The sequence below is a fragment of the Coturnix japonica genome, chromosome 1 (assembly GCF_001577835.2).
Source record: "Coturnix japonica isolate 7356 chromosome 1, Coturnix japonica 2.1, whole genome shotgun sequence".
Classification (NCBI taxonomy): domain Eukaryota; kingdom Metazoa; phylum Chordata; class Aves; order Galliformes; family Phasianidae; genus Coturnix; species Coturnix japonica.
Window position 1 is genome coordinate 99991433 of NC_029516.1, and position 18914 is coordinate 100010346.

At 39.7% G+C, this 18914-nt stretch overlaps 1 protein-coding gene across 1 annotated transcript in view; it reads right to left on the reverse strand.

Moving 5' to 3' along the window:
- KDM6A (lysine demethylase 6A) overlaps positions 1-18914 on the reverse strand; it is a 142925-nt gene that overhangs the window by 121690 nt on the left and 2321 nt on the right. The gene's annotated exons all lie outside the window — the stretch shown is intronic.

An 18914-nucleotide genomic window follows, 5' to 3' on the forward strand; every position in this document is an offset into this window, starting at 1 on the left:
GATCTCCTAACATTACTGTAAAGTTTGCATTTCAAATGAAATGACAGAAGTCAACAATACATATTTCAGACATTTACTGACAAATGTATCCTCTTGCAGCTCGCTCTACAAATGAAGCTGTAAAGACTCAGGCCTTTAGTTGGCAAAGAACCAATTCCATTATTGCTCATAATGGCAGACATCATTAATTTCATGTACATGTTACTGCAAAAAATACATGAAAATACACCAATACATGACCCCGGGCATAAAGCTACTCAGTGAAGAACTCACTGGCCTGAGTACAGGACATATTTACATGGCCAGGAAACACAGTGGTGAGAACTGCAGTTAACAAAAACACTCCTCAATAGAAGAAAAGGTTCATTACATAGAAGGCTGGATTTTTTTTCATTATTACTGGTCCCAAAGAGCGAAACAAATAATCACTGGAAAAGTATAACATCTAGCAAATAAAAGCTCAGGCAAAATAAAGGATAGCACAAGTGTGCAAGGGAGAACATGTGAGAGGCAGTGGGATAAAACCTTAGTCAGGGGAGTGACAGGGAAGAGCAGCAGACAGCTGACCATTTGCTCAAAGCAGAACTGAACATCACCACTTTGTTCACTGCCCATCATCTCATTCCTGCTCCACCTGGCAGCACCAGTCTTGCTGTTATTGCTCACCAAATACATCACTTCTCCACAGATCACTTCAACAGCACCAGTCACTCAAAGAAGTAATTAGCCCTCTGTTGTGAATGTGTAGGGAGAATGAAAAATACAAAGGTTAAAGAGTCTGAGAACACTTCAAAAGTTTAAAATACATCAAATTTGAATTATAACTCCCAAGTAAAAATAAAGGGCAAAAGAAAATATGCAAGTCAGTCCCAAGTGTCAATCTTTTTAGTCCCTTTATTAAAGAAGAGACAAAAGATCCATTTTTCATAGTTGTATGAAGTAACAGCTTTATTTATAACCAAATGCAGCAAGAATTACCATTCAAGACCACCTATGGCCAACCTTACGCATGCAACAGGAGGTTGTGTAATCTTTACACTTAGGTTTGTGAACATGACTAACGTGCACATGTAAGAAATTATTTATGTTGTCTTTAGGCCATATAAGGAGAATTGGCATCTTACAAGGTGCACGTGGCTACAATATGTTATGAATGTAGCTTACAGGAGCAAAAAACTGCTAACTAGTGAAACCTCTGCAGTTTTGCAGTGCATGGAAAGGCTTCAACTGCTCTGAGCCTCTTGCCCAACTAGCACTGAGAAACTAGAGAAGCTGCTCTCCTGGCTGGAGCAATCAGGGCCAAGCGGCAACAGCTACGGTGGGGGCAACCAGGAGAGCTGCCTGCTTAACTCTGCATCCATCCTTTCCATGAGCAGAGCAGGTGTAACAGCTCTGTAAAGAATCTTTGACAGCAGGAGACAGGGAGGCCCAGGTATGAAGAGAAAGCATAAGCCAGAGGCACTGAGCCTCAAAAGAAGGTGACAAAGACTCCTGGAGTCAGAGCAGAGAGAGGGAAAAAAACATTCACAAATTACAAGCTGCAGGTATAAGATTCTACATTTTTATTGCTCTCTTTAAAGATTTGATGGCTCTTGTTCATTTTATTTCCCCATCCCCCCAATGTAAAGATTTGGCTGCCCATTTGATGCTAGGCCCTCTCACGCTCAGGTAAACTAAAAGGAGCAGAACCTGAACTCCATTCTGAATTTTGGGCAGTACAGCCCAAAATTAACAGTACAGCCACACTGCTGCACATAAGACCATAAGGTGCAGCAGGCCTAAGTACCTTTGTCAAAAATTATTCCTTCTGTGTAGTAATGGAATGAGATTTGAGATGACAGTTTCTGTAACAGTTTCCTGCACTTTGTTTCACATGGAGTCCAGAATTCTTTCATTTTTTCCTGTGGGTCAGATGCAACTACCTAAAATCCATTTTCGCAGGTATTTTATAATGTGTCCTGGAAGCACAAAATATAACAGTGTTACAGTGTTACACACTGATTGGTGGCAGCCTATCATCTCTGTAATTTGCAGAGAAGCCATATTGGCCTTTGGACTAAACTTTAGGTCTATCAACTACATATGAGGTAAGGATATTACAACTTGAAAATATACTTCTGAGAACACCACAACTGCATTTTGCAAAGGTAAAACTAGGAGACACGCAGCAGTACTTAATACATCCACAGAAGACCCTGAACTGTACACTAATTACTGGGTTTTAATGCAACAAAGCAACATGAGTATATGCTGCCAACATAAGACAGATGAAATAAAGCATAGACAACTCTAAAATCAACAGATAATAAATTTTCCAGCAGTGATAAAAATGAGGTCACTGTGCTAAGTCTGACCAGCAGCCTGCCCAGCCCACCATCCTGTCTCCAGTCATTTCAACAGAACGTGCATTAAAACAGCAAGAAAAGATGAGCACAGCCTTTCTGTGAACACACATTCTTGAAGGAGAAACAAAAGGAAAAAGATCATATATAACAATATTTCATTAATACTTTCACAGACAGTAGAGCATAAATTAGTTCAGAAACTTCCTGAGCACAGGTGTTAATTGATTTTCCCCCCATTAATTTGTTCCACTACTTTTTAATGTTAAATTATTTAACACGGTTTAACAACATACTGTCGCAACTAGTTCCACAGATTAACTGCAAGGAACTGTCTTCCATGTGTTGAATTTGCTTCCTTGTAGCTCCAGTTGCCGCTCCCAAGCTCTCCCAGTACAAGAGGCTGGAAACAACCCGCTTTAAGGGCAGAAACATTAATAGCACCTCGGCAGCTCTGACCTACAGCATTCTAATTTCTCCGTGTTCAAAAAATACAAATACATCCAGATGCAAAGATAACAGAGAAGACGCTCCCCTCTTGAAAAAGGAAGTCGAAACAGCTCAAGTTACTTAGGTTAACAAATCCAAAGCTAGCACAACTCTTTTCTACAAGTACCAACAGGACAAACATCAGAGGAAGGAGAGAGCTATTTCAGCCTAGCAGCAGTGCTGACAAACTAACATGTATTAATTCAAACTGAAAACTAAAGAAGAATTCTGAGAATACGAAAATTAGGATTTTCTTGTCATTTACATAACAACAGCACAGGCAAAGGAGCATTACAACATTTAAGACTGTGAGATTTCACAAATATAACAAGATCTGTGATGTAACTACCTGCAACGTGAAGGGACAGGCTTCAAGAACAGCTGGAAATTCTCATGTAAACGTATGTATTCTTTGTGTTCTCTCTAAAAGACGTTGCACAGGATTTCTTAAAACAATTTCTGAGTGCAACAGACCAATACCAATTACTTATTATGAAGAGCTAAACTGAAACAAGGGGCTTATGTCCTTGAGGCTCTTTTGGATGAGAGTATTTGGGAAAGTCTGGAGAAGAACAAACAGCTCAAGACTTCAAATAATGGCACCCCCACCATCCAGAAATGAGGCAAACGCAGTTTCTGAAAGCACAGAATGTAACTGCAGACCCAAAAAACTACAGACAACATTTGAAATCTGGCCAGCCTCAGCTATAAATACATGTGGGATTTAATGTTTGAATTCTCTGTAGCAAATCTTGATTTAAAATTTCAATTAACAAAGGAATGCAGTTTTTAGCAGATATATTTAGTTTATTAGGAACTAAACTCACCTAGTTTGTTTTTTCAGTTGGGCATTACTCTAGCAAGATGGGTACTAACACCACAGGTACATTTATCTCAGCTAAACGTAACTCAGGTGTCCCTTCCTCATACAAACCAGATTTCTTTACACAAAGGTAACCACCCTTCAAAACTCATTTGTGAAACAAATTTATCCTAAACTTGAAGACGAGTTTTCATTTAGCAACTTCCAGAATAGAAAAGTGATGGTGAAAGAGTAACGTTCATTCACAGAAAGTTGGGAGCATCACACGTTGTGATACGCTACCAAAACTTTATGTAAAAAATAAAACAAAAATTAAACAGCTATCCCCAACCTTCTACATGTTAAAAAAAAAGCCACTTAAATAAGCAATAAAAATTAAAAATAAAATTAAAAAAAATAAAAATAAAAAATAAAATAAAAATAAAAATAAAAATAAAAAAAAGACCAGATACCCCTTTCCTGATAACTTCAAATGTCTCACCACCCAACATGTGCTGCCACCCATAGCATAATACCAAATGAACAACCAGCTTTCTGATCTCAAGAGCTACCATTAACATGTGACGAGTAAAGCAGGCATTCAGCATTCAGAAATCGCAGCAGTTACATTAGCAAGGGGTATTTTTAAAGGTTTTTATTATGTTTGACTACTTTCTCATGTTTTCTAAAAGTACTGTGCTCCAAGTAACTGCTGACAGCATTCTTCTCCCAAAGACATCCCCCATCAGCATTGGAACGGGCAGGAGAAAGGAGTCTGCTTTCTGCTGCATCATTCACCCAACTGGTAGGCTTCTAACTCTGCCTTGCTCTTCTTTCCAAAACACATAGGAACAGCCACTGTCACCTAGGATTCTGAAGCGCTCTCAGTTCTCAAGAAAACTCTGTGACTGATGGTTTTTCCTCTCTAAAACAAAAGTGGTTTCAACAAGATTAGAAGCAACCAGTAGATCACACAGAATCACAGAATGACCTGGGTTGGAAGGGACCTCAAGGATCATGTAGTTCCAACCCCCCTGCCTGGCAGGGCCACCAAACATACACATTTACTAATCAGGTTGCCCAGGGCCCCGTTCAAACCTGGTCTTGAACACCTCCAAGGACGGGGCATCCACAACTCCCTGGGCAGCCTGTTCCAGGGCCTAACCACTCTTCCTAGTAAAGAACTTCCCCTAACATCCAACCTAAATCTTCCCTCTTTTAACTTAAAAACCATTTCCCCGGTGTCCTGCTATTGTCAGCCCTTTGAAAAGTTTACTCCCCTCCTGGGAGTAAGTTCCCTTCAGGTATTGAAAGGCTGCAATGAGGTCACCCGCGCACCTTCTCTTCTCCAGGCTAAACAAGCCCAACTCCCTCAGCCTGTCCTCATAGGGGAGGTGCCCAGAACGAAACAGATCAGCAAAATGCAGCATTATAGTTGGATTCTACTGCGATTTTTGTTCAGGACTTAGTACTGAATCGAATAATTAACTTATTAACTATTTTCATTAACTCAACTCTGACTCTCAGCTCTGTTTCTGGCACGCCACTGGAACACTATTCTAAAAATTGAGAAGTGCTATTTTCAGCATTTATTTCCTAATATTAGCATTTGTTTTCAGTATCAAAAGGCTACACTGTCTAAAGCCACACTTGTATCACTATCTATCCATGGCAAAATCTACTGATAGTGATGAATTTTATACTAATAATGACAGTGATATCAGAAAACATAACAGAAATTGCAGCTTTAGGTCAGTGAGAGAAGTTTTAAGAGCAACAAGCTAAGCACAAAACCAATGAGTGAAAAAAGACTTTATGAAAATTGAACAGAGTTTTCTGATTATGGTTAAGTAGAATCCTGCTTGCATGACATCTTTCAGAAGGTTTCAAAGAACTAAGTAATGGCCCGAGAACAGGAAATGCATGTAACCACAGTTCTGTCTGACAACAGTCACTGGGCAGCAGCTATTAGCAGTCTAGCTGTGGAAGGGCTGGCTGTCCTCTACAGTTAAGGTATTAAGGAAGAAAGTACAAGTTATGGTGGTAGTGATGTAACAAAAGACCTTCCCTTGAGAAATGTTGTGAGTCTGACTGCCGACATGATCAAATGGAACACTCATGTGCCTTAAGAAAACCACAGTGATTTATTTAGCAGTGCCATATTAAGCAGCAGCAATGTGCAGAGACACCAAGCAACAGTGACCATCAGCAGTTCCATAAGATAAGGATGACAAGCACATCTCAAAGTAAGCATAAGGAGACAGAGCAGTTGGTAGGGGGAAGAAAAATATCCAAGTTTAGAAAACAACAGAGCAGACGAACTTTCTGGAAAGCAGCCTTAAACTTGAACCGCAGCAATGCTACAGGCAGCTACTCTCCAGTTGCAGAGGGTGGCAAATGAAACACACAAAGCATACATAGCAGATATGGAAATACAAGAACATCATTCCTGGAAGTCAGAGCTGAAGTTATGACCATGAGTACAACAATTACATTTGCCAGTTTTAGTCTTGCTAGACCAATCTGGTAGGACAAAAGACAGCAAAGGACAAAGTTAACTGTATAAACTAACATTTCTTGCTGTTAACATTGAATTTGCAGGGCCAGGGGAGGGACAGAAGAAGGAACGCTTTCAATTTCTATTATTTCTATTTCTATCTAGAGAGATTGCATAGGGCAAAGCCATTGCTAGCTAAAGAATACTAAGCAATTCTCAAGTACCCCCTCTCTCCCACAAACGGTGCTACAGTTTCAAAAGACTTACAGGCTGTGTACTCAATAAGCCTCCCCACAAAGCTGGGCTTCTTTCACCTCCATAACTCATTTACAACCACTGTTACTCACAAACTCTGTGACTTTATGTGCCAGATGTAACTAAGCAGTCCGTTCGTACCTGGCATACAGGTGTGCAGATGGCACAGTACCCTCTTCTGTCCTGTGATCTCCTTTCCTTCCTCCATCGCACAGGCTGAAGGAAGCAAAACCTTTTGTATTTCAGAGTATACGTAAGAGTGCACAATTAGTAGGAATGTTTAAGTCCCAAAAGTGGGCTACTCCCCAAAGCCTTGGGAGATCTCCTTCCATTGTAAACAATAATTTTAAGCACGTGAGAGATCAGAATGCAGCTTCTGATTTAATTACGCATGGCCCACACTGTACGCTACCTCCAACCCCACTGCACAACTGGGATGTGCAGAGACACCTCCAGAAATACCACTCGGGCTCAATTTCCTGTGTTAAAGGTCCCCACCCACAGGCAGCTCTGCCCTTTCTTTCCTCCTCCCATGCCAATCACACGCTTTTTGTTACTTTTACATTCTACAGAGTAAATGTGCAGAGTAAGTTTCCTTAAGGAAAGGTGGAGATCTTAAACACTTTCAATATTACTATTATTTCAAACTAATTTTTCTACAATTGATGAGTACAGGCCTCCCCCTCACCCACACCCATTTTATCATTACACACAAGCATATGACCCACACCTCACATGTCTTGACACTGACAACGACAGAGGACTTGGCACACAAAGAACTTGAGATAAAGCTAGAAACGCTGGAGGGCAGAGAGGGGTATAGGGCAAAAATGAAATGGTTAACTTGCTCCTGAGAGGTCAGGAGGTCAACATTATGCAAGCAATGGAGCCTTGAGCTCTAACTGCTATTAAACAGCCAAAGAAAAGATCATTTAACAGACCTACAGTTTCACTCAGGAAACTTCATGGGCACTTTTCTGTAGCAAAAGCCAACTAGCAATGGAAACTTCACTCATTTCAGTTCAATTGCACTATTAAGTGCTACAAAATAGCATTTTCCAACAGGTATCCCTTCTCCAAAGGTCATGGAATCTTCCTTTAAGCTCTACATGATAATTAAGAGATCCAACCAAAGAGATAATCCAATGCCAAAATTTTGATATACGTGAAGGAACAAAAGTCCAACACTTTGCTTTTAATGTGCATTTTAATAAGGGATATAATTCATCCTCAAACAAAGAGAAAACAATTCAGAAGTAACGTTAACTCCTTATCTGACTGGGGATGAAGAGGCAATACCTCAGCACCTGCCCCACTTGCTCAGCGTCTTCTAAACAAAATGGAATCTGTTCTATTTAAATGAACTACCGATTTAGCATACATTACCAAGTTACATAAACGTTGCATCATCTTCAAAACGTATCCGTTTTTAATAATGCTCCCCTACCTGCAAATCTAAGCAACGCTTCGACATTCCTCTCACACTGGGGATTTAATCGCCAATGTGTTTTGCCCAGTATTTTGTCAAGACCAAGTTAAAAACAGGAAAAATAACTAGCTTATAATCCAAATGTAGGTTGACAAAGCAGCTGCAAAGCAGCTGCACAACAACAGATCTTCAAGAAAACTGTGCAACACAACATACAGTAAAAACACATTTCTTTTAACACTATCACATCATGGAAGCTTCACATATATTAAGTGGAAATCTCATAACATGCCATGCACCTTTTAGGAAGGCTCTCACAAACGTTACAAGGTACCACTTCACAACAGTTTTCGGCTAGAGAATATTGTGTCCTAACGGCAGTCAAATTGTGTGCAATCGTGTCACAATACAATGTTACATAGCTTTTATGGTCAATTGAGACACAAAGTAGCAAGACCCCATTGGTCTGAGCTCCAAATTACATTGCTTGTAACAACACTTAAGGTTGACTGGAATTTTTTATTCTTTAGAAAACACGGAAGATACTGAGAGCTGAAATTAGTGCTAGTATCACAACAGCAGAGAGCCACAGCTACAGACTAATGTCTCTACTTTAAGACAATCAGCTCTGCCCATCCAAGCTGTCTGCCCATAACACAAGGGTATGAAGAAAAAAGAATTCAAAGACCTTGGCTCAACCTTCCAACCAGGACAGCAACAGAGAGCTCTTACGCTTTTGATTCTGACACTGCACATAACAGTGCAATGATGTAACTTGTATGTAAGGAATGCCAAGATAGAGAAAATGCCAGTGCAGCTGTAACAGCAAACCACTGTCCAACCGAGATTCAATCGTGAACATAAACACAGAGGGGTTATAGGTAATTGATGATACATCCATTCCAAAACTCGTGTACCAATATACACAGATACAAATAGATACTATTCTTCATTCAACACTGCATTTCGTTCTTTATAGTCTTGATGTTGCTTTTAACTATTTAATAAAGAAAAGCACTGGCAAACAAGGAGCTGAGCAAAACAGCTGATCTGCTCATGAGAACGTAAGAGTTAATTGCTTTTAGCAACGGCACAACAAAACTCTGGACAGGTTCTACGCTGCTACAGAAGAATTGGTGACAATGAAATCATTAGAGCAGCAGTGCACTTTTTCTCCTTTACAGCTGTCTGAAGCCCAACAGACCTCAAGTGAGTCATTAATGAATTGCTTTGAATCAGTTTGTTCCATTTTTGAGTTTTGATTCTGGAAGTGAGAAAGGCTCCAGGGAAAAAGCTGTGAAGTGACCTGTGCTTGAGACCTGGTTCCCTGTCTCAGTCAGTAAGTCTAGAGATCTGCTTATCAGCTCCTCGTGAGGCACAGTTTCCCAGTGTTAGAGAATTCCTATCTACTGGTGCTGAAGAAAAAAAATTAATGGACTGGAGCCAGAGCTTCACTATTGAGGAAGCTGCATTCTAATCTCCTTAACTAATATTAAAAAATCATGAAGAAATTAAAATAATCTCCAAATATCTAAAAGCTTTCTCTAAAAGATCTCTGCCGCTTGCCTGGACAATCTAAAAAACCTTTCATTTCTATAAATAGTCATGAAAGCAGAGTAGTCAGGCAAAATCCAGGAAAGCTTTGGGAGTGCACTGCTGGGCCTTCTCAAGAAGCAAAGAAGTCCTAATGTGAAACTCAGTTTCGCAGGTACCACACATCCCTTGGATTCTGAGAGCTTCCTGTGCACAACAGCTGTGCTTAATGAGAATTAACTCACAAAGAAAGAAGAATACAACTTACGACAGCATTTTTAGTGGCAGGGACTATATAGATTGCAATATTCCAGTCCCAACTTTTTCCACACACTTTTGGGTACATCTACTTTCTTAGATTAACTGAAGACAACCTCCAACATTAGGCACTGAAGCCCTGTGTAACAATCCTGTCCCTATCACACGCTATTATCTAAGGAACCTTCCACAATTCCTCCAACTACCCCAACTACATCTCTGTAACAGCTTTCTACACTGCAATGCAACTTCTGCTGTGCTACCATTGTCTCTAATATAACGTGCTTCCTTTCCAGTTTGTGTTCAACCATGAAGACTATTAGCAAACTATTCTTTTTAAAGTTGCTTTGATACAGATGTCCCATACGGACACTATGCATAGAAAAAAAGTAACAGCAAAGATGGATGGTGTATTACTAATCCATGAAAACTGTCAAAAATAAAGTTCATTAGCATATGAACTTCACAGAATCACAGAATTATCAAGGTTGGAAAAGACCTAGAAGATCATGTAGTCCAACCATCACCAATACTTCCCAGTTAAATCATATCCCTCAACACAACATCCAAACATTTCTTGTACACTCCCATGGTCGGTGACTCCACCATTAATTAATATAGACTCTAACGGCCTCTGTCATTTTGTTTTACATAGGCACCAGAACTGATTTCTGCTGTAAACATAAGCTCCTCTAATTCTCTCTACCTGTAACCAAGAGAGGCATTGAAGCCACTTAACTACTCACTTCCTCCACATAGTAACTATAGTTAAGAAAGCCCTCCTTTACAATCCCAAAAGGCAACTCGCTATTTAAATTAAGTGCGCTCTGATCTTAAGAGTGTATTTGAGGATCTTCATAGGTCATTTTCATAGCTGGCTCAGACATACATCTCTTTCATATCTGTTTTTTCCTTACTCTTCCCAATAACGTTTCTTTTTCTTTCATACCAGTAACTGCTTATGACACACTTTATAATGTTATGCAAAGGATGTCTCAATTTTTCTTACCCTTCACATTATGTCGTACATTTTCTACACTTTGCAGCATTGAATTATACCGTTACATCTCTCTCCCTTACTCAGACTTTCAATTCCATATTTAAAACTATTTATTTCCCTTTTAAAATAACCACCACTATCTTCCTCACTTGCTCAGCTTTCTCCATCCTTCAAATCCATAAGCAGGAAAACATGACATGAGGACAGACAGACACGTCAGTCCTCTTCCCCTTCACATTCACCCTAAGGAAAAAAAAGCAAAATCTATTGGTTTCCTAACTCCTGCACTCCATTAGGTGGCAAGGGCAGAGGGACAAAGGGAAGCAGCAGCATAAGACAAAGGCCTGAACAATGCAGACAGTGCTCCTGCTAAAGGAACTTCTTCCTCTACCAGGCCTTAATCTTATTTCAAAAATAGGAGAACACAGAGACAAGTGAATTTAAAGCACATAACTCTTCTTAGGCTTTTTCATACCCCTTCCTAATCCTCCTTCAACCTCCTTGTGACTATTCTGCTTCTATTTACCTTGTTTCTAAAGTCTTTTGAAGCAGGCAACATCACCACCAACAGCACAAACGCTACTTGAAGTCAGCAGTAACAGTTAGATGGTAACCAGGAACAGCTTCCAGGTAGTTGCTACGAAAAAAAACCACACTGATTCTCACTGCTTCCCAGCCACCCATATTTTGTCTGCATCACTTTATCACCTATTGCTTGGCTTCCTCACATCTAACAACTATCCTTGACAACCTCTCTTGCAGTTATTTTGTCTTAGTTTCAGCTGGGATGGAATTGTTTTCTTTCAAGTGCCTGGTATGATGTTACATTTTGGTTCTAGGAGAAGAGCACTGCTGATAACAGATGAATGCTTATAGCAGCTGCAAAGCAGAGCTGTACAGAGCCAAGGCCATTCACACCAAAGGGCCCAAGGTGCTGGGAGGAAACAGAATCAGGACAGCTGACTTCAACTGGCCAAAGGAATACTCCATATCACAGTACACCATAGGAAAAGAGTTTCAAAGGGACCAGGAGTTGATCTCACTCTCTTCCACTGTTTGGGGGCTACCTGGGCATTGGTCAGCAGGTGACGAACAATTACCGGTGCACCACCTGGGATATGACATACATTCCTATATATACACATACACATGCACACAGCCATAACTGTTATCCTTTTCCTTTCCTTTATCTTAGTTCTGCCTCCACCCACAAGTTCTACCCTGTTTTTTCCCACCAGTTATCCCCCCCATCCCTCTGAGAAGGGGGAAAGCGAGCAAACAACTCTGGTGCTGAGCCACCTGCAGGGTCAAACCACAACATCCTTTAACTGAAAATCTCTTCCTTGTACTGTAACACTATAATCTCTCTGAAAAAGCTTTCCCAGAAGGATGTTTCATTTCTCTTCTTCCTCAAAAGCAAACGAAGGCCTCATTTTCAGAAGATATCTTCAAATAGAGTTTACAGAGTATATATAAAATGTGGAACATCCAGCATCTTTCCCCTATTCAGAGCCATGCTGATAATTACATTAAAAAACAAACAAAAAACACTTCATAAAACTTATTCAGCTTTCTTCTGCAGTTCTGATCACATATATACTAGCGTTCTTCGCTCCTGCAAATCAGCTCGGATCTGAAACCATCCCAGGTTTCACAGCGGCAATTACCTTCACAAAATGTTAGGTCCTTCCTTCAGAGAGGATAATGAGGCCAGATCACTACACTCCTTCCATCCTTCCTTTTCAGAAAGCACATATATGTAATTCTGGCACGTTGGGCTTCCCATAAGAAAATAAAGGACCAACCCTTTCTGCTTCAGCAACAATTCTGTAAATATCCTTTCCAGAAAGTATCACGCTAAGCAGAACCCACATTAGATTCTCAAATCTTTCACTGTTAAAACAACGATGCATCCATTTTTGAGTCTGCAAAGTAACCTGTACTGTTCACATTATTTTATCTGAATCCATTTGCCAGCTTGGCTTATTATACAGGCCCAAAAATGGTTTCACTAGCCAATATGAGAAGCAGCACAGGAACAGAAATGCACAAACTAATCAAGATTCTGTTAGCTGAATGGAAAAATAAATAAATAAACCTCACTAAACTCTTAACTTAAATTCACTATTTCCCCACTAAACACGTATAAGTCTTACTTACAATGTTTTCAAATCACAAAATAATGAAAACAGTGCTCACATAAAAATGGCAACTTCAACTTCAACGTAAGGAACACAATACCACAAAAGAAAAAGGATTGATTGGCTCCATTTTAGAAGCCATTACACTGAAACATTTGACTAATGCTAAAAACGATATCCTGAAACTGCTCGGAACTTTGAAATTCTCAAAGTGCAACCAAAAACTTCATGAAACGCATATTCAAGATTCAACCTGCTTTAGAACTTAATAACCAATCTATGAATAACTTTCCGCAAAATACCATCATGAGAAAAGGAAATTACTTAAAGCATTTTAACTGACAACAATTAATTTAACAATATACCACAAAGGAAATTCACATATAGCTGTATAGTGTTGTAGCTGTAATTCACGACACGCTTTTAGTCACTCCCATTAAAAATACTCTTAATTATATATCTTAATTAAAGAAGCTTCTTCTATGAATGCCATATAGCAAATGCAAGAACCATAAAGGAAACTACTTTGTCAGTAAGAAGTAACCCATGCATCCTTTTACACTCTAAAGTGAAAGCATCTGAGAAAGAACATTCTTCAACTGCCAAACACACTTAAGGGACATTTATTCATTAACGTGGTACTCTTATCTACACAGGGAACACTTCCTCGGCGTTCTATTAAAATATATTATCTAGTATCAAGATTAATACCTGACTCACTGACTGCAAACACCTAACGCACACCAGCTGATTTTAAACGTGTACCATTCAGTAAACTCTACCCCCACTCCAACTGTGCCATATACCACACAGTGCTTTCAATGGTATCAGCAGAACTAGTCTTGAAAGCAGACTTTGAGCAGAGCAGTCTAGAAAACACTTTCCTCAAGAGAAATTACAGCTACTAACTTGATTCTTTATTATGCTTATCTGAGGACCAGGAACATATATAAAGTATTTAACTCCCCTCTTACTTTACAGGACTTCCCTGGCCTGACAAACTCAGGGTAGACTTTCTCAAACGTAGCTCCTCTCCTTCCTCAGGAGGAACTGCACAAAACCTGACAGCCTCTGTATGGCTCCATGCAGGACCACTGACTTGAGCACTGCCTTTGTTCTTAACTACAGAGAAGTATCCTGCCACTGAACAGGGGAAAGCTGTCAGCAATTGTAGGCCACGGGAAGTTTAATAAGCATCACTTCCACTTCTAATGGTGAAGATACATTATTCAAATGTTACATTTCAAACACCACACTTGCAGAACCTCACCAACAAGGGAGATCCCAACAGAAAGTAACTAGTATCAAAGGTATAGGGTAAGTAAAGGGTAAAGGCAAGGTATGCTCAAAAATAAGGGACTGACAGATGTACACATATACCTACCTACAGGCATACTGGGTGAGCACGAGTCAGCTTCTGGAATCACATGAACGAATACTAAAAATCTATCCCCCCTTGCTCAGCAGAGCATTCACAACTCATCTGCTTAGTTTATTTCTGCAGAAACTCATGTGATTCCTTTAATGGTTTCACACAACTATTTCAATTTTCATAAACTATGTATTTGTTTTCCTTTTATCTGCTGGAATTATTGACAAATCCCTACCGCTGCCCAGAGAATCCCAAAAGCTGAGAAGCAGGAACAGTATTTGCTCACTAACCACGAACAACCTGAAGCCTAATTCATGAACATGTAAAGCTGGAAACCAAAGCTTCATTGCTCCACAGAGAAGCCTGTCTAATTCTCAGTGGAATAAAGGAGGCGGGGGGGAACACAAAAAAAAAAAAGTAGGCCATCGCACATAATTCTGGTACCAGAGAGTCCTGTAATAAATGTTAATCACTATAAAGTAACTTCATCGCCATAAATATCTTCCATTTATTTCCCTTAGTTTTCTATCACTACACAAATGCAATAAAACAAATGGTCCTACAAGCAGAACTGTCCAAGTATTGAACATTATTTTGTAAAACTGTATGTAAAACAAACGTATGGTATAGTTTTTACACAGTGCTTTCAACATTTACCTACAACGATGTTAACATCTGCAGACAGTCGTACCACTGTAATTAACATGTCCTCTCAACCTATTACGGTGAATAGACAGCCATAAAAGCTGGCAAGAAGCAGAGAGCCCTTGTGTTTCACAAGCAGGAAACACACTTAATACTACGCACAGACAAAACGTACACTTTGGACATTTCATCTTTGCATACAGTGTCCCATATTACCCATACAGCATTCTGAAAAACAGAATCCACTATTACCAGATCAATTGAATGATTTGAGTGGTTAAATTATCAGAATGGAATTGAGCATGGAAAAAAGTAGCCCCATCCCCACCATTAGTTCTCACACTTTAAACAAGTAAGTAATCTATCACAACCCCTTTTCCTCAGCTGCTAAAACGCAATAACAATTCCCTCTTCTTCATTCCCGCTGCCTGCTTTGTCTATTTAATAATTAAGTCAGTAGGGCGCAAACAGTCTTAAGTCTAAGGATATGTATCAGCAGAAGGTCACTTCAGCCTTCAGAGAGCAGCGGATTAGAACTTAGGCTGCCATTTGTAACAACGTTTATTCTGTTAAAAAAAGAAAAGCTACTGTAACAAAGAAAAATCTTATATAGTATTCCTTCCTAACAGCCTCTTGATGGAAGACATTGTGCTGAAATGGGAGTATGGCTACGCTAGTTTACCTGCAATCTAACTACACTTGCAAGAAAACCATGTTGTTCGAGGAAATTAATCCTTCCTTAGTTTCTCATTAATATATTAAAAGTACAACTGTAACTTCACTAATTTCCTTGTCCACAGGCAGAAGAAACAGCACTGCACTTTAGAACTATGAAATAGCCAAAATACTCAAGGACTTCAGGTTTGAGCAATAGATAATGACCCCACCATTTTAAAGAAATACGCCTCAAACATCAGCTTTGGAAGTATGAAAGCATTCCAAATAGCTCACACTTGAGCTGCCTAATGTCCATTCGGGGGGGGAAAAAAAAAAAAAAAAAGGAAAAAAAAAGTTATTTGTAATGCCAAATGCAGTAAAAATGATGCAGGTATATAATTAAGTCTTTAAGAACCAAGATAGATATATATTGTATGGGCTGTTTTAAATACTGCAGTTTCAAAATATAACCACAGCACGACTCTGAACTGTAGGATTACTTGGTCCATTACTTAACCAGATCCTAAAAGAACCATCACACGGATACTGAGCTCAAGCAGCACGCAGACAAATACTGATCTTGAAGTCTGTAGTTCATTCCCAGCTATCAAATAACAGCTACAATTCTTACTTCAAATCTTCCAACCACCCTCAAAAAGGGCTACAAAACCAACCGAGTCCATAACACAATATGCAGTAAGTTCAGTAACTCAAACTTGTTCCACTTTAACAGACTGTATGCCAGATAATAGGCAAATAATAAGAAATGTACAACATACTTAAACAACAAAAAACAACCAACACAAAGGAACAGCTGAGATATAAATTTACAGAAACTGGAGAGGCTTCCCACTTCCTGGAATGGCTCACAGATGTCTCATGGTACCGATTCCCAGTTTCTCAATTCCCAACGCTGCCATTACATTAAGCAAACGTTATAATTATTTTAAAAGCAATTCTCCTTTGTTTTTGATGAGTAGAAACAGAGCCAAAATGTTTCTAAAAATGTTTTTAAAAAAAAGGCCTTACTACACCTAGGTTGGTCTGCTGAAATGTTTTCCTGATAGATTATTTTCCAAGCAGCCTGGTACAATTAAAACGGAGGCTATTTAATTAGAGATTAGTAGAAAATTAGCATTGATGTCAACACCGAAGGGACAAAGTCGCTATATAGTAATTCACACAGTCCAGAAGTGTTTTTAAGCAACTAACACCTACAATTATAAGAAAAGTGAAAGAATGGTGTCACTGCGCGCTTGTTTTGTACGCTGAATAAAAGCACTGGTAGTCACTGTTAATTCTGTCAACGCATGTGACCTCTGCATAAAGGAAATTACATCCTCTGCATCAGGTGGAAGGCCTGCAAAGCCACAATAGGTAACAGAGACCCAGACCTGCTATCCTGATATACTGCTTGATTTCTCTTGAAACTCATTTCATCATCGATAGTGTTAAATGGGAACATGCTTCTAATTCTGTCTATAGTATAGGACAAACTGATTAAAGTCAATGAACAGGAATTAACAAATACCTTAAAACCCATTACATCAACTTAAATCTGCATGGAAGTAAAAAAAAATAAAGCTCATGAAATAAAGGTTGGCCACTGAAAAAAAACACCACTTTGGCAAAACACTGGGATTAAAAAATAATAATAATAATAAAAGATTAAAAAATAAAGAGAAAAGGCAAATTGTTTGCAGTTCACTCCCAATACAATGTACATCTCCTCTCCCTGTGTAATTAAACTTCACCTCCTGTGAGAACTAACATCTTCCTATGAGAGACATGACAATACCAGCAAGGTTGGCTTCCCCCCCCAGCCCCCCCATTTTGTGTTTTTGGCTCCTTCACATTAATGTTCTTGTCAACTCCTGAAGCACAGCTGTGTGCACTTTCACCTAAAGAGATGAGCTGTATTGGATTTGCAGAGTTTCAGCAGGCTCAAAAGAAGACATCACTTAATTCACCTCTTCCCTAGAACCACACTAGCTGCGAACTATTCTCTTCCAAGCTCTTTTTCTGCTAAATAAACACAAAATGTTTCGGCAACAGCAAATTCGAGCCCTTTGTCTCAATACTAACAGCACGTACACAATTACATAAAAGTTTGATTTCTTTCTGGCTTATCACACATCAAATATGTGAAGCAACAAAACCGTATTCCTGACCTTTAGACGTTATCTTCAATGCTCCATAAATATTGTATAGATCTGATGTCATATCTGCTCTTTTGATCTGTTACACCCAGCAGCAGGACCCAGTTTAGTTCAGGGCGCTACAGTCGTATATCCTATAAAGCAAAACTACTGAAAAGGGGGACTCCGATCCAGACCTGGAGAAGGAATAAAACCCACAGCCACATTAAAGCTCCGGACGTGAAGCTTCCTTCATCCCTTAAAGAGATTCTAGATTTCTTACCGCTCGTTCTGCCAGGGTGTGGCTTTGTTAGACCACAGCTCTTGCTGCTAAGGCTCCATGAGATCTCCTGGCTGGCCTGGAAGAGCCCGAGCCAGCACACAGCCTCCTGTCGAGGGAAACCCTGTAAGAACTGGAGCAGCATCTCACAGAGCTGAGACACCAAACTCAAGCCCTCAGCAGAGCCCTCTTGCTAAACACGAGCTCAGGAAGAGAAGGGAGCAATTCCCTCGACATTCATAAGCCGAGAGAGCCTCCCAGGACTGGCACGCTACTCCTGCCACCCTGGAACTGCAGATAACCAGGGAGCACTGCCAAAGGGACACTGCTACAGCCTTCTTCTTAAAGCAGTAGCGGATGCAATGCTCTTGCAGTATAAGGAGCACTGATGTTTCTGCCTCTGTGAAGGATTCCTCCCCAAACATGACTCAGTGGCTTTCCTAGCTATCCTTGCACACACATCTTTGCATGGCTCTCCAATGCACAGGCTCCTACACTCTTAAATCACACAGTTCAGATTTCATAATTACGGAGTTAGGATTTTTGTTAGCTGTTGTTGCTCTGTGCACAGAAAAAGATCTCGTCATAATCCCTGCAAAAGCCATATATTATATATATATATATATATGTATATGTATCTACACTTTCTACAATAAAAATGCCCATTACTTGACATTTCAATGGCCCGCTAGATTAATTACTCCAAGCCTTCCCTTCCACCACAGATTTTACAGAACCTATAATGCTTCACACACACAGAACTAAGTACTGAGCATCTTCTAAATAACAACTTCTTACTTATTGGTAACAGCAACTGAAACATACCCACGTTACCCAAAAGAAGTACTAACAAATCCAAGCCTAGTGCAAGCCAAGAAATGCCTTTGAAACATCTTTGCACCGCACAGTAACATTTTAATCCTCCTTCCTTAACCACCTCCTTCTCTCAGTAATGTTTTTTAGAGTAAGCTCCAGAAATTAATGTGCAATTCATCAATGTCCAAAGCACTGTCAGAAAACAGAGCTGCGATATCAAAATATTTGCCACTACAGATTTGTAATGCTGTTGGGTTTTG